At 49.5% G+C, this 15,779-nt stretch overlaps 1 protein-coding gene across 1 annotated transcript in view; it reads right to left on the bottom strand.

Moving 5' to 3' along the window:
* Positions 1 to 15,779, bottom strand: part of EPHB1 (EPH receptor B1) — a 605,917-nt gene that overhangs the window by 589,009 nt on the left and 1,129 nt on the right. The gene's annotated exons all lie outside the window — the stretch shown is intronic.

The raw sequence follows: 15,779 nt of genomic DNA, 5'->3' as shown, positions 1-15,779 counted from the left end.
CAATATGCTTGGTAAAGTAGAGGGCCAGCAAAAAGGAGGAAGACCCTCAATGAGATGGATCGACACAGTGGCTACAACAATGAGCTCAAACCTAGCAACAATTGTGAGGATGGTGCATGACCGGGCAATGTTTGGTTCTGTTGTACACAGGGTCGCTGTGAGTCAAAACCGACTCAGCAGCACCTAAAAACAATAACAAGATGCCTACAACCAGGACTCAACACTCAGGTCTAGCAGGAAGACAAGTAAAAATCCAAGGACTTCTGCCTCCTTTCCTCCCTGACATCTGATCTTTCTGTCCCTGAAAAGAGACAATGATGACAGAGATGCACACAGCATATTTAAAGTATTCAGCTGGTGCTAAGTAATGAAAACAATTTCCAAAGGAGAAGAAATTCAGCGCTGTAGCTGAGGTCCCTGCTTTGTCAAGCTCAGCTGATCCAGAGCCTCCCTGGGAACGGCTTTCTTTATGCTTATACATTATGACAGTACTATAATTGTTCTTTCAGTCTTTTCTGGATATTTAATAACAATGTGAAGTGGGAGTGGCAAAGGTCACTCCTGCTATAGAACGAGCTTTATTCTTATTGTCCTTTTCTGAGTAGCATCTTCCATTTGCCAAGCTGTTCCATGCCAGTGAGCCCTGGTGGCAGAGGCCTGGTGCTGTTGCAAAAGCAGCACCGCCTACTCGGGGACGAATATTCTAATTTGCTAAATGGTCTGGTGCCACACACGTGTGCACACACAGACACATGCACGGGCTTTCCCATGCTACCCATGGCTTCAAGCCAATGAATGGAAAGAACGTCAACTGCCAAGCCCAGAAAAACAAGCCAATACCCATATGTGGCATATTCCTTGGGAAATCACTCTTGTGCTCTGGTTAGGTAAGAAGTGAAATTTCATAGGACCTCAGATGAATAGAGTAGTATATCTACATTAAAACTTTCTTTAAATGTAGTCCAAAAGCTCATCCGTTGCCATCGAGTCGATTCTGACTCACAGCGACTCTACAGGACAGAGTAGAACTGCCCTATAGGGTTTCCAAGGAGCGCCTGGTGGATTCAAACCGCTGACCTTTTGGTTAGCAGCCATAGCTCTTAACCACTACACCACCAGCGTTTCCTCAAAAGCTCATAGTAGCTGGGAAATGGAAGTCACTCTTACCAGGATGTGGCATGAGTGTGGAGCAAGAACTGGGAAGCAGCAGTGTCTCCCCTTTGCCATGTTCCCACTGCTACCCAACCTTGGGGTGATCATTTCACCTCTCTGAGCCTCAGCTGCCAGATTCATAAAATGGACCTCATTCACTGCCTTTCTGAAGACAGAGGTCTCCTCCAATACAGAGATCTGTGATTCTCTTTCTGAAAGTATATGTCAGAGGACAGCTTTCAGGAACCAGTGGATTATTCGGGGTATTTCAGAGCAAGGTCGCTTAGAAGTCTGCATGCTCAGATAAGGGAGGGAGGAATTGCATTATAATTCAGAACCCGTGTGATGTTGAAGTAAATGCGCTTCATGTCTGGGCAGGGCTCGCTTTGGTAACTCAGGCGCCGTAAAAGACGGCGATGTATCCCTGGCAGTCAGTGTCAGAGAGCAGCTTTGTACCTAATCCTGAGGGTAGGATAGTTGCTAAGGAACCATTGAGATGCAAATGAACTGGCAAACCCTTAGCAGCGAGATATCAGAAAGGGGTGGGAAGGGGATGCGCTGAACAAGTTAGTCAGGTGAGTGAAAGGAAAATTACTTTCTTCTGATTGGAAAAAGAAAACCATGGGCTTTTCATGCAGAGCAGCAGTATGGCATTGTGCTACTGTGTTTAAAAAAAAAAAAAAAGTTCTGTTTCTGGTTGGCTGGGAGTAGAGGAAAGTTGGAACCAAGAGCAGGGAATTCAGAAGGGCAAATGGAGTCTTCCTCTGCTGAACTCTAAGCAGATCTTAGATGCCTCTCTAAGTGAGAAAGGCATCTAAGGTACGCGGAAAGAAGTCTGCAAAGAACTTTTAAGATCTGCCATCTTATACAGGTCTCAAAACCAAGGGAAAAAGTACTTAGGAAACTGTGAATAAATATTCTACTTATGCAAAAATGGAAATTTCAGGTGAGACTAAGCCATGATTGATAATAGCGGAAAATGAGGGAAAATGAGCCATCTCATTGTACCTATGAGTTTGCATTTCTTTCATTCTTGCTCTCCACTGGGTATCCAATGTAAGTGCAATGGTTAAGATACTCTAAAAGCTATGTTAAGGATCCTGGTGGCACAGTGGTTAAAGTGCTCTACTGCTAACTGAAAGACTGGCAGTTCAAAACCGCCAGTGGCTCCATGGGAGAGAGACGTGGCAGTTTGCTTCAGCAGAGGTTTACAGCCTTGGAAACCCTATGGGATCACTAACAGTTGGAATCAACTCCACAGCAGTGGGTTTGGTTTGGTTTAATAGCTATGTTGGAACCCAGAAAACTACAGTGAGAAGTCATGGTTCCTCACCCACTGTTTTCTTATCTTGTTCCAGATAAGAAACCTCAACCTTCAGAGTCAGGTCAAGATACCATAATCTTAACACCATTTTGCCTTCAGTGAAACACCTTGCTGCCTGCCTGTTCATCACTTTGAATTTGATCTTGATGATCCAGAATATAGGGAACATCCTCATAAAGAAAGGAGCTGCCACTCAACTGTCTCCATCTCTCCATCCGGGGTTTTTATTTTCCATTACCTTCAGTTTCCCCAGCTTTTCCCACATCTTCAACCAGGCCCATCCCAGTCACTGCCACCTCCTTCTGCCCTCTAGAGTCCATGCTCTTTACTGTAGACACTCTATCTCATGCTACATGATTCAGTTATTACAGGAAGGTTAGAATGGGTATGGTGAACTGTTGCCTGTCTAGCACCCATTCCTGCTTCTTTGATAACAGCGCCCTGACATTTGTAGGGAGAACCAGCCCTTTCCTGCTCTAAGGCCAGGAAGTTCATTTCTAGAAGTGGGTGTTCATGTGACATAGGCCTGGCCAGTGGGTACATTCCATCATCCTTATGACAGAGCCTGGCTCATGAAGACGCTCAGGATCCCTGCACAGGAGGCCAAGGAGAAAAAAATTACCAGGTTTTTGCTAGAAATACTGAGGGTGAGGATTTATCTTTCTGCTGAAGTTTCAAACTATGAGGATGTGAATTTGAGGCTACCAGCAGCCACATGGCTATCTCATGGGAAAGCCTGGGTGAGGATGAAATCAACATAACTAACTCTGTGCTTATTATTCTCCATTTGCCCCTTCAAATCCATTCTCCACCTTTCTTTGCTCTTTTCTGTGCCTCAGGAGACTGACCCCTATGAACTGAACCAACCAGACTTCCATACCCTCTGCCTTCTTGTTGAGCATCCAATGGACAGTGCTGGCAGGAGATGAGAGCGTGGAGGAGAAAGAGTTCAGGGAACAACAACCTTCCATTTCCCCATTCCCTGTACTTGGTTGTCATAGCAGCTTCATTCCTCTATCTCCGTCTACAGCTCCTGTAAGGGAGCCCCTCTCCCACAGCTACAGCTCTTAACAGATTCTTAGAGCACTATCTCCTCTCCTTGCCCCATCTGGTCTTGGGATGTCGTGGCTTCCCACTATTGCCAGTCTCTGGGTGCACCTTCAACCTTATTGGTTCCCTTAACCCTGTTCATCCCTCTGTAAATAGTCTCTTCGCTAAACTCCCCTCAATTAACCCTTTGAGAGTGCCATCTGATTCTTCCAGGACCTTCGCTGATATAGACATGGGGCAAAGGAATTAAAAGGGGGAGACTGACTCGAGACAGTATTGGTGCCCCCAAATCCAATCATAGCCTAAATCCTGAACTGCCCAGTAATAACGAGTGCCAGTAACCATCTCCCACCCTTTGTTTTTCTCTAGTTTGAGCAGAATATCTGTCACTACAATAAAAAGATTCAGCTAATAAAATAGGTAAAGCCCATGATGGAGAGCCCTGGATGTCCACCTTCATGAGGCAGGGAATGGGAATGACTATCAGTCTTGGTGTCTCATCCTATCCACCCCTATCTGCTCTCTAGCTAACAAAATTCTACCCATTCTCCAAGGAGCCTCACCCCATCTCACCGCCCCCTCCACACACATGCACACACACACACATCCCATTCCCAAACCCTTCCCACTGGAAGTATAGCCCTCTCATTTGGTTCTCTTATCAGCTGACTGTAACCACTATACCACATTTATCAGAGTTGATCATGTGTCCTGTAACGGTGTGCAATTTGTGTGGCTCTGTCTCCCCTACCAGTCTGTTAATCAGCAAGCTCTTTGAAGGAAAGGCTATGTCTTCTTTATCTCCATATTTTTGTTCCAAGTACAATGTTTCTCATGTAGATGCTCAATAAATGCGTTCTAATGAGTATTCATGTAACTGATGGCTCCTAAGCAAAGCCGAGTCTTCTCTCTCTGCTCCCTCTTCCCGTTTGCCTCTTGGAGAATTTGGGCACTCAAGTCTGGCAGTGCCTCAGCCTTCACCTGGACACCCAGGGGTGGGGCTGCATTATCCCTCAAGGCAGCCTATTCCGTCTTGGTTTGGCTGGGCGGGAAAGAATTTTGTAATCAAGCCAAAATCTATTTCCCATGCAGAGTAAAGCTAAGCCACCTTGCCATGAATGCCCTTCAAGAATTTACAGAGGGGCCTTCCCTGTGCACTCCCTATTTTAAGTTGCCCAAGCCTGTACCTGTCACTCTCAATCACAGCATCCTGTTTACTTACTTTATAGCACTTTCTGTAAATTATTTTTCTGTACATGATTTGTCTTTTGATGACTGTCTGTCCCCCACTACGATGTAAGTTTCCAAGGGCTGGAACACTGTGCATACTGCTTGGCACACAGTAGGAGGTTAACAAATATTTCTTAAATATTTGTTTAAGAATGAATAAGAAATATCATATCTCCTCCACTGCCTTCCCCAAAACCCCTTCTCTAAACCATTTTTCTTCTACTACTTCCCCTAAGATATTTCAGTTATTAATTGTTGCATAACAGACCAACCCAAATCTTAGTGGTTTTAAACAAGCTTACTTCACACAAAATGTCTGGCATTTGATGCTGGCTGTGGGCTGGAACTTCAGCTGGGGCTGTGGTCAGAGCATCTACACACGGCCTCCCCATGTAGGCTGGACTTCCTTACAACATGGAGGCTGGGTTCCAAGAACAAACATCCCAGGAGAGAAAGCCATATAGAAGCCATATTGTCTTTTATGACCTCACCTGCAAACTTATTAAGCACCCCTTATGCTATGTTCCATTCATTACAGTGAGTCATAAGGCCAACCATATTCAAGGGGAGAGGAATCAGACTTCACATTCTCGTGGAAAGAGTATCAAAGAATTTTCAGACATAGTTTAAACCACCACACAGGACAAGATCTCAGGTTTGTAAGTGTCCTGTTGCTCTTTCTTTTTATTCATTAATTCAACACACATTTCTTGGCACCTCCCATGTGCCACATACTGGATCTGGGAATACCATGACAAATAAGATAGAGTCCCACCCTCAAGGGGCTCACAGAGCAGTGGAGCACCCAGTAAATAAACACACAACTACAGATTAGTACAGGATGTGGTCCCAGAGGGAGGCATAGGAGGCTGTGGTGGGGCACGGAGGGTCACCTAATCCAGCCTGGGGAGGGAGTAAGAAAGCTTCCAGGAGGAGGTGACCACTGCGGTGAATTCTGAAGAATAACTTAGAGTTAGCCAAGAAAAGATGAGTGAGAAGTACAACAGCTGCAGAACAAGTAGGTGCAGACTCAGAGGCACATGGCAGCAGAGGGTCAGGTCAGCCTTGGCGTGGATGAAGAAAAGTGGATGCCCAGCATGTGTGCACCTGGGTAGCACGTATGCACATTGGCACACTGTACGTACATATGTGCCTGTGTGGAGCAGGCCAGAAGCAGCAGGAGGGGGGTAGGTAAGGAGCAGCCAGATTGTGAGGGATTCACCCACATCGTGGCCAGGGTGAAAGCAAACACCCAGGTACGGCCTGACACTCAAGGTATGGTCTAACTAGTGCCTGCCACAAGCCACTGGGTGCGTGCCCAAAACTTATGATACTGATACCCTCTTCCCTGCCCTGAAGCTTACAATCTATGCCCCACCACCCTAGTCCATTTGGATGCACTGCCAAAGGGGTTGAGCACTTCCCCAGCCAGTCCTCCCTGGGGGTCCTGTGACTGTACCCCTGAGGAGCAGATGGCCCACAAGGAGCCAGCACAGAGAGTTCAACAGCAAGAGCATATGTGAAATCACCTGGAACAAGGCCGTCTCCACTCCCCACACACCCAGCTCACCACCCAGCTCCAGCCTCAGCCTCAAAGAGAAAGCCAAGGGCAAAGGCCCTACCTTGATGTGCTGGAAAAATAGCAAGTGGACAACAACAGAACAATTTACTGCAGGGTCCAGCTGCCTCTCACAGATAAGGCATTTCTTTGCTGCCACTGTCAATGAAGCTGCCTACAATTATTCCAGGTCCTCCTGATCAGTCCTTTCCAAAGTCACAGCCCCAAGGGGGACCAGCCACTGTCCAGTGAGACTACAATGCTGCAGAGTTTCTCTTCTCTCCATCCCCCACCACAGGTCCTTCCACGTCCAAAGCTGATGTTAAATCCCAGTGTCCTACTCTGATGTCATGGAGTCTGCACCTAGCCAGAAGGGCTGGAGCAGCCAGAGCTCAGGGAACAAGATGGTCCCAGTTGCGAGGCAGGCAAGGCCAGGTCCACAAGGAAGAAGCCAGAGAGATCCCCAAAGATGAGTCCCCCAGCTGGCACTTCCTCTGGAAGGTGGGCCTGTGGAGCAAGCACCAGGAGACCTGCACAGAGACCCTGCTCCCCGCCCACCCCACCACCGAGATCCAGGAGCAGATGTCAAACTGCAGCCATCTAAGCAGCACAGTTCAGCAAAGATGAGAGCCAGATGCACATGTAATGAAAAGAAAAGCAATAATGACCACAGTTGGAGGCTAACTGGTGGGGACACCTGGAAGAGGCGATGTGCAAACAGGAAAAGAAAACGCAAACCAAGAAGAAAAAACATTTTCCACATCCAACAGCGGACACAGGTGCAGCAGCTCTGGAGAGCAGGAGAAGAGACTGGCCACAGGGGCTGGAGCGCAGGAGACCAGAGTGAGAGGGTCTGGAGCCTTTGACGAAAATTCACAAGACAATGAGCAAACAGCTGGTGCTTAATAACGATTCCCTGATTTTATTTTTTAATAAGAAATATTAAATGGAAAAGGCACTGAACTAGAGGTCAGAGGTCTGGGGAGTTGGACAAACTTCAGTTTGAATCTTAGCTCTTGAGCCAGTAACAAGCTTTCAAAGCCTCAGGTCCCTCACCTATAAACTGGGAGAAATGCTTAGATATTAAGGGTATGGAGGTCAATAGCTATAAAAGGATCAACCCAAAAATCAAACCTGTTGCCATCAAGTCGATTCCAACTCATGGTGACCCCATGTATTACTGAGCTCCATAGAGTCTTCTCGGCTGTAATCTTTACGGAAGTAAGTTGCCAGGCCTTTCTTCTGTGGCACTGCTGGGTGGGTTTGAACCGCCAACTTTTTGGTTAGTAGCCAAGAGCAAACCGTTTGTACTACCCAGGGACCTTATGTAAAGGGACCAGCACATGGTAAATGCTCAAAAAGTGGATGGCAGCATAGTCTTGTCCTGGCTCTAGTGTTGTCAGGCTGTATGATTGCGGGCAAGTCTCTTTGCTTCCCTGAAACTTGTCTCCAGCTCTGCTCTGGACATGTGGGGACTGTGGAAACAAGCCTGACCCCTTTCTGGGGCTTAAGCAGCCCCAGAATCAATCCCAGGATGGTAGAGGCTGGGGCCAGGCTACAGCATTTGGCCTCTGCTCCCTTTGCTTCTCCCTTCTCCTCTTGGCCACCTGCCTCTGACCATTTCTCTGCTTATTATCACCTCCACTGGGGGATGGAGAAGCAGAGCAAGGAGGTTACATTCAAATCAGTCATTTTGTCACTTGCTGCCAGGAGGCAGGGAGAAGGGAGGGGAGATGTCAGGCCTCAGGTGCAATCTGTGGGGAGAAATGAGTCCCGGTATTTCTCAGGAAATCTGTTTCCACGTTGGTCCAGTTCTCTGACAGAGAACACTGGGGGAACTTCTATGAGAGGACAGAGTGGGCTCCTTAGGCAGCAGTTAATGGTGTTGTCTGCCAGTGCTCTGATTTCACCGGATCCCAAAAACATCTGTACTAGCCATAGAGGGAGACAGCAGGGTCTTCTCCTTCATCATCTCTTCCCCTTTAGCAAATGGATCGCCCTGAAGCAGCAGGGTCATTACAGTGAGGGCCCCAGGCCTTGAGCTCTGGGCATTCTCCCCACAGACCTGAGCACCACTCTGTTTGCCGGAGAGTGAACGAGTGGGTGTACAGATGCTTTTTCTGCCTCAGAACACTAGCAGTACAAAGAAATGTGCCTGTTTACTAGCCAGTAGAAATGAAACTTTCTCATTCACAAAGTTAGAAGCAAGTTTAAGAGCTGGCTCCACTGAGAGGCACCTGGCAGGTAATTCCACATAGTGCCATAGGGGGCTGTGGCCCCCATGCTGCCTGCACCACCCACACAGGCCTGGACTTGCTGCTGTTCAGTGAGGGGGTCCCTAGAGCAGGGTCCTCCTTCATGGAGAGCACTAGGCTAAGGGGCCCTTCTTGATGCTGGCCAAGCTCACCCTGACTCCACCCTCAGAGATCTCTGGTGCCCGAAAATTGGGTCCCAAACTGCTGTCTGCAGAACCACCGCACTCCACTTCCAGACTCACCAGGCCCCACATTCTTAGGCCTGCAGGGGTGACACCTGGCCCTTCTCCATTTGCATCCACCTGACCTAAGGATGCTTTAGTTCTTACAGTGACAGCCAGTCTCTACAACCAGTTGCCATCCAGTCAATCATGACTCATGGTGACCCCATGTGTGTCAGAGTAGAACTGTGCTCCATGGGGTTTTTAATGGCTGACTCTGCAGAAGTATATTTCTAGGACTTTCTTCTGAGGTGCCTCTGGGTGGACTTGAACTTCCAACCCTTCTGTCAGCTGCCAAGTACGTTAACCGTTGCACCATCCAGGGACTCCAGGCACTCTGTTGTGTGCTGTCGAGTTGATTCCAACTCATAGTGACCGCATGTGACAGAGTAGAACTTCCCCATAGAGTTTCTTGCGCTACAATCTTTATGGTAGCAGATCTCTAGGTCTTTTCTCCCATGAAGCTGCCAGGTGGGTTTGAACTGGCAACATTTTGGTTGGTAGCCAAGCACTTAACCATTGTGCCACCAAGGCTCCTAGGCTCCCCAGGCCTGCCATTTGAGGCTGAATTCTTTTCTGCCTTACAATCAACCTTCCATCCTCACTTCCATATCCACAATTAGCCGGGTGGTCGCCATGCCCCAGAATGGACTTCATCTATAACTGTCAATCCTTCTCTGGGACGACTGTTTCTACTCTGGTGTTCACCCTCACCACCCACAAGCTCCTGCTACTCTCACCACACTTCTAACCCCTCCCCACCCCCATGCCCCTCCCTCAGTCTGATTCAACAATGAGAACAGTGAGGCATCTGGTCATTTCCTGTGCCTTAGGTCAGGTGGAGAACGGTTTTCCACTAGCAAAGAAGAACCAGCCCTGGCTCCCTCCAGGCCTCCCTGGAAAGTGTGCTCCTGTCTTTCTCAACCTGGACACGAGTGACGGACTAAAACCAGCGAGGTGGCTCTAAGACAGCAGGCGGCAGGGGTCTCTGATGGAGCAGGTGGCCCTAGCCTGGCCACTCAACGCCCTCCCTCTAAGCACGGTCAAACACTCTGACTCAAGGGCCCCACCTATCGCTCCAACTGAAACGGAATCGCAGAGGGAGCTGAGAAATTTCTCATGCAAAATTTTGCTTTTGAGTATGAAATCTCTCCCAGGGTGTTACTTTATTATTATAGTAATTTCCTCAGAAGGGCAGACATCCAATGCTCTGTTTCTACGCCACATTTGGAATCACAGAAATCTGATGGAAATATACAGGTTGCTTAAGTGGCTAGTGCAGAAGAGGGAGACATAAAGAAAGGGAGCTCTTCCAAGGAATGCAGACTCCTGGAATCCAGGTGCAGGGATGCACTCTAGACTACCAGGTGGGGGCAGGTAAGGCTCTCAGGTGCCCATCCCTCCACTGCTCCACTCCCAGAATGTATCCGTTGCCCAAGCCCATCTTCTTTGTTGATCCGTGTCACCGATTACTTCTTCCTTGGGATTGCTGGCCAGGACAGGGAGAGAAACAGCAATGCCAGTCCTTCTACTGGGCTCCTGATCGGAAGTCGGGCTGTGGTGCAGGTCTCCAGGCCTGGGTCTGTGTGTGGATAGGGTGGGAATAAGGGTGGGAGGTAGGAGGAATGGGCAGGAAGGGAGCTACCCAGAGACCAGCGCCTGCTCTGATGAGGCGGGATTATCTGAATATTTTGTTCATCTCCTCTCCCATGACTATGGAAACCTGGCATCCTCAGTAATCAAACAAGTAGCCAAAGGCCAGCGGCTGAGTTAGCACCAGAACTCTTCCCACCCACGGATTAGGCTGATCTGAACCTTCCTTTACACAAAACCTAGAAAAGTGGTATAGTGAGGTGGAGTGGTTAAGAACACAAACTCCAGAATCTGACTGCCTGGGTTCAAATCCAGGCTTGGCCACCTCCTAGCTTCAGTAGTCAAATTATTTAATTGCTATGTATCTCAGTTTTCTCATCTGAAAAACAGAGGAAAGAAGGTGTTAATAATAATAATGCCTATCTGATAGGGTTGCTGTAAGGATTAAACGAATTCATTTATGCAAAAACACCTAGAACATCACCTGGCACCTAGTGTGTTAGCTATTATCAGCAGTTCCAAATAGACTGCTGCCAGGCTGCCTGCATTTCAATTGCCTGGGTGTCCCGCTAAAAATGCAGATGTCTAGGTCATTCTGACTTGGTAGCTACAGGGTGGGTAAGGACCTGCCCAGGATTTCTGACTGCAGTCAAGTTTAGAACCATTGCCCAGGCACTGCTGCTAGGAAGCACCTGCATTAGGATCTTCTGGGGAGCCCACTAAAAATACAGATTTCTAGGGTCCACCCGAACCTGCTGAACTTTAGGGTTAGGGCCCAGGCATCTGTAACAAGTTGCCTAGGTGATATGTAGGTTTTCTGAAGTCTGCAAACCACCGCCCAAGATGAAACTCTCCTCTTTTCACTTTCAAAATTGCCTCTACCCTTTGCCCACACTGGAAAAACGCTAGCCTCCTGAATACTAGTGCTACCAAGAACTCTCAGGGATTAACTACAGATGATTTCTTTTCAATTTAATAATATAAATGCATCTTTGATTTTATTAGCATCTTTCTTTCTTTTTAAATTATTACACAGTACATCCTCATGAAGTATTGTTATGGATGGAATTGTGTGCCTCAAAAAGAGAAACTGAAGCCTAACCCTGGCACCTGTGAACGCGAGCTTGTTGGGAAATAGGGTCTTTGAAGATGTTATTAGTTAACATGAGGTCATATAGTAGTAGGGTGTGTCCTAATCCCACCTGAGTGGTGGCTTATAAAAGAGAACAGACACGGAGAGTTAGACAGAAGATGGACAAGCATGTGACTACGGAGGCAGGTGCAAGCCAAGGCATGCCAAGAAACGTCAAAGGGTACTAGCAAGTATTGCCAGAAGCCACCAGAAGCTAGGAGAGAGACATGGAGCAGTTTCTCTCTCAGAGCCCTCAGAAGGAATCAGCATGGCCAATGCCCTGACTTTGGACTTCTAGCCTCCTGAACTGTGAGACAATAAATTTCTGTTCTTTAAAGCCACCCAATTTGTGGTATTTTGTTATGGTACCCCTAGAACACTAAGACCACCAAGATGCGTATCTTACTTGTCCCAACTTCTAGAATAGGTGGGCATCATAACTTATTGCACAGAGCAAGACACTGTGGCTGGGTGGACTGGGAGATTTTCATAAGCCTCATAGCTGGGAGATGAACAAGCCAAGTGGAGTACTCTGGCTTCGTGATCCTGCCATCTGCCTCCACACCATTTGATTCCAGTCCACCCTCATTGCCAGATCCCATTCCTGACCCTGCAACTCCTTCCTCTCCACTGGGTTCATGAAATTAATTCAACCAACTAGAGAACAGGTAGTTTCCAGTAAATAGGGGGTCCACATGCTACATCCAGAGAAAGGGGTCATGGTGCTATCTTACATCTTCTAGTACCACCTTTCTTCTTTGGTCCTATTTGCCTTAGCAAAGATTACTTCTCTGTGGGTAGAATTTTTAAAAAGTGACCACATGATGCCTTTGCCTCATGGGCTTTTCCTAAAGCACATATTGGTAATTAGAAGCCATGTGTGTAAGGGCTCAGGGTAGGGCCTCTGAGATCTGGGTCTGGGTTTGCACAGGCTAACAAAGGGTAGAAGGGGATGAGCCTCCTGCAGACCCAAGACCACTCAGTGGGGCTGAGGTAGGATTCTATGTGGCCCTGGCAGCCTCTCTCATGCTCGGGGGGCTTCACCAGCTACAGGCACCTCTGCTCCACCAACCAGAAGGTTTGGGCTGGGGCTGGATCGCTGCAGTTTGTACTGTTTATACTGTCAAGACTTTTCTCAACCTATCACTCAGAGACGTACTGCCCTACCTCGCCATCATTCCACAAACACTGCGTAACAGCGATCTTTCCACAAAGCACAGAAAATAAAATCAGCTAATGGATAGAATTTTCTCAAATTTATTTTTCTCTTCTCAACATTTTTTTAAAATCTTTGGAGCCTGCTACTGCTTGTAGGCTAATGCACAGTCATGGCACACACACAGAACACACACAGCAAACAAATATTAACAGAAAATGCAGAAAAAGCTAATCACTGCCTCGCCTAGTGGCCTGTCGTAGACACATGAGCTCAGGTTATGGTTTCTACCATGGACCTGTAACAGAGACTTAACTCGGTCCAAAATCTGTACAACAGAATTAAATGCCCTGGTATTTCGAGGTGGTGTATGCCACCAAGGGGCACAGTAACTCAGTCATGTACTCAGCAGCAGCAAACTCCTACTGAGAACCCATTATGTGTCAAGCCCTGAGACACGTACCACCCAAACACCTGTAGACATTTGAAGGTGCCAAGTCCTGGACTTTGCTCTCCTGGAGGTGCTCCGGTTAGCCAGTGTCCCACATTCTGAGGCCACCTGCAGGTGCATGGTCACTGTGTGGGTGCAGGGGACAAGGCAGAGGATGCTATAACCAAGTTGCTGCCTCCCAGAAGGGTCAACATGCTCAGTCCAGGGATGTGCACTCCGAGAGAGGAGTGTCTGCTGCAAGTTCAACATGCCCCTGCTTCTGTAGAAGCACCTTGGGAGAAATCCAGCTCCCCAGATCCCGTCCTGAAGAGCATACATACGCCAAGGGGCAGCTCAGAGAATGCAGGCAGCTGCCTTCCCTTCAGACACTAGCAGCCCAATCTCAACAAGCTCCCAGACCCAGTATGAAAAGACATCAGCTTGAAGAGGCAGTCGTTTGTTCAGAGGCCTGGAGAGGGGCCTGGCTGTGTCCAGAAGGCTAGAGAATGTCAGCATGGTACCGCCACAGCCTGCCCTCTCCCCTTGGAAAACAGACTTAAAACGCTCTAGAGAGCCCTTTCCCTGCAGTGCAGACTCTCTCCCCAGACAGCAGAGCTGACTGGAAAGGGGAAGAAGAGGAAAGGAGAAAGGAGGAGAGGAAAGGGGAGCTCTTTCAGTTTGGGTTCCCACACCCCTGGCCAACCAGCTTCCTGCCTGCTGCCCTGTGAATCAAAGCCTCCATCCGCTCCTACCAACCCGCAGCCCCTGCCCTCTTTCCTTCACCCAGGCAGAGAGCCCTGCCTTTCTCCTCTGGCCACATCTCCCCACCTGGTCTGTGGATGCCACTGTCTCTTTGTCCCTGCTCTGGCCTAAGCTGAGGACTTGCCTGGTCTCGGAGCTGCTTGCCCTGGGTGACAAGGCCCCATGGAAATTCCACCAGAGACCCCCGGGGCAGAGAGGACAGAAGGACTGACACACAAGTGACTGAAGCCAGCAGGGAGAGGCACTCCCTGGCCACAGCACAGTTTAGGAGGAATCTACTGTCTGTGTAGACAGCTCATTGATCCACTTTTCTGATAATTATTCCTCACTCATCACAAACCAAACTCAGGCAAGGCGGGAAAGCGTCTCCCTATGTGGAGAGTAGAAAAATGAACCTGCCTCTGTTCATTTGAGGAGAGGAAGGGGTGAATGGTGCGGACTCACCCTGTGCATGGAGCAGGGACGATGGGGCTGCTTTAATATTCTGCTGAATGTGGCGTTTCTTTTAACCCTTGCCGGAGAGATTTTCAGCCCAGCGAGTCAGGCTTTCTGCCAGGCCACTGGCAAAGTTGCCAGGGCTGCACGGGAAGAAAGGGCGCCAGCTTCTGCATGACAGGGCCCTGTATATTCGGCTGTGCGCCAGCACAATCTCACCCGTGGGCAGCTGGAGCAGAGCAGACAGGGAGCTCTGGCTGGACAAGAAGGGGGTTCCTGGAAGCAAGCCACCAGTGTCCAGAGCCTGGTGTGTCCCCACACACTTGCTCTTCAAACAATTTGGTCTGCGTGCACGTCCCCTCTTTCATCGACAGGGGCCCAATGCCAAGGCCAGGCTCTCCAAAGTGGGTCTTGCCGGCCCAGGAAGCCCATCTGCTCCCTGGGTTCCAGCCTCAGGCCCTGGCGGGGGCGGGCGCGAAGAGCAAGATATCACCTCAGCGCTAGAAAGTCCATTCACTCGGATGGGTTTTCTTGCCCGGCTTGGGGATGTATATCCCCTTGAATTTCCTTTCTTTTCCTACTGCTCCCCACACCTGCCCGTCAATAAGTCAAACCCAGGCATCTCTGTGCTGGGGTGCTGACCGCGCTCAACACGGCTCCAGTCCCCTGAACGTTCCAAAAAGCAACCCCACCACCACAAAAAAAAAAAAAAAACACAGTAGCCTGAGAGGGCGGCGGGAGACGGAGAACAGACAAAAAGCCATTTTCAGAAAAGCAAGCGAGAGCTTTCTAGGCATTAACGCCGCATCCCGTGCCGCCACCAAAACGAACACGGGAGACAGAGGTTTTCGTCAAAACACGAGGGAGTCTTAGCCGCGCTTCAGGGCTCCGAGTGTCCCCGGCTTCGCTTGGAGAAGGGTAGCACTTTCCGAAGCGGGTGGAGGCTTCGAACCACCGGGTAGGGGGAAGTTTCCACCCGCAACTGGTAACAGTTTCGCGAAAACCAGGCAGCCCAGCGAAGCGAGCTCCGAGCTCTGAACGCGGCGCCGGCGCCCAGGAGCTGCGTCCCTTCCGCGCGGGTTCCACCCCGCGGAATTCCACCCGCGCCGGACACCGGGGGCTGCGGCGGAGCATTCATTACCCTTAAAGTTGCTTCCGTCCTGGCAACCACAACTCTGCTCTCCCGCCAAGCTGTGTTCCTGGGGAGGGGCTGCGGCTGCCACTTGGCCGCAAGGGATGGGGGCGTGGGCGGGGGCGGGGGCGGGAGGCGGGCAGGGATTTCCCACGGGGATTCGCGGGCACCGCTGCTTTGGGGCCCGGCTGCCCGCTGCGCCAGGCTCGGTGTCCGCCGATCGCGCTTGCCCAGCCATAAACCCGAGGCACAGCCAAGGCTGGCTGAAGTCCCACGGAGGGTGTCGCTGCCCGTCGACTTCTCGGGCGGAGAAGAGGCTGAGAGAGTTTAGGCAGGGATCGACCACCCA

The sequence above is a fragment of the Trichechus manatus genome, unplaced genomic scaffold (genome assembly GCF_000243295.1).
Source record: "Trichechus manatus latirostris isolate Lorelei unplaced genomic scaffold, TriManLat1.0 scaffold00084, whole genome shotgun sequence".
NCBI lineage: Eukaryota > Metazoa > Chordata > Mammalia > Sirenia > Trichechidae > Trichechus > Trichechus manatus.
Note: the sequence above shows the minus strand (reverse complement) of the source record. Positions and strands in the feature narration are given on the sequence as shown.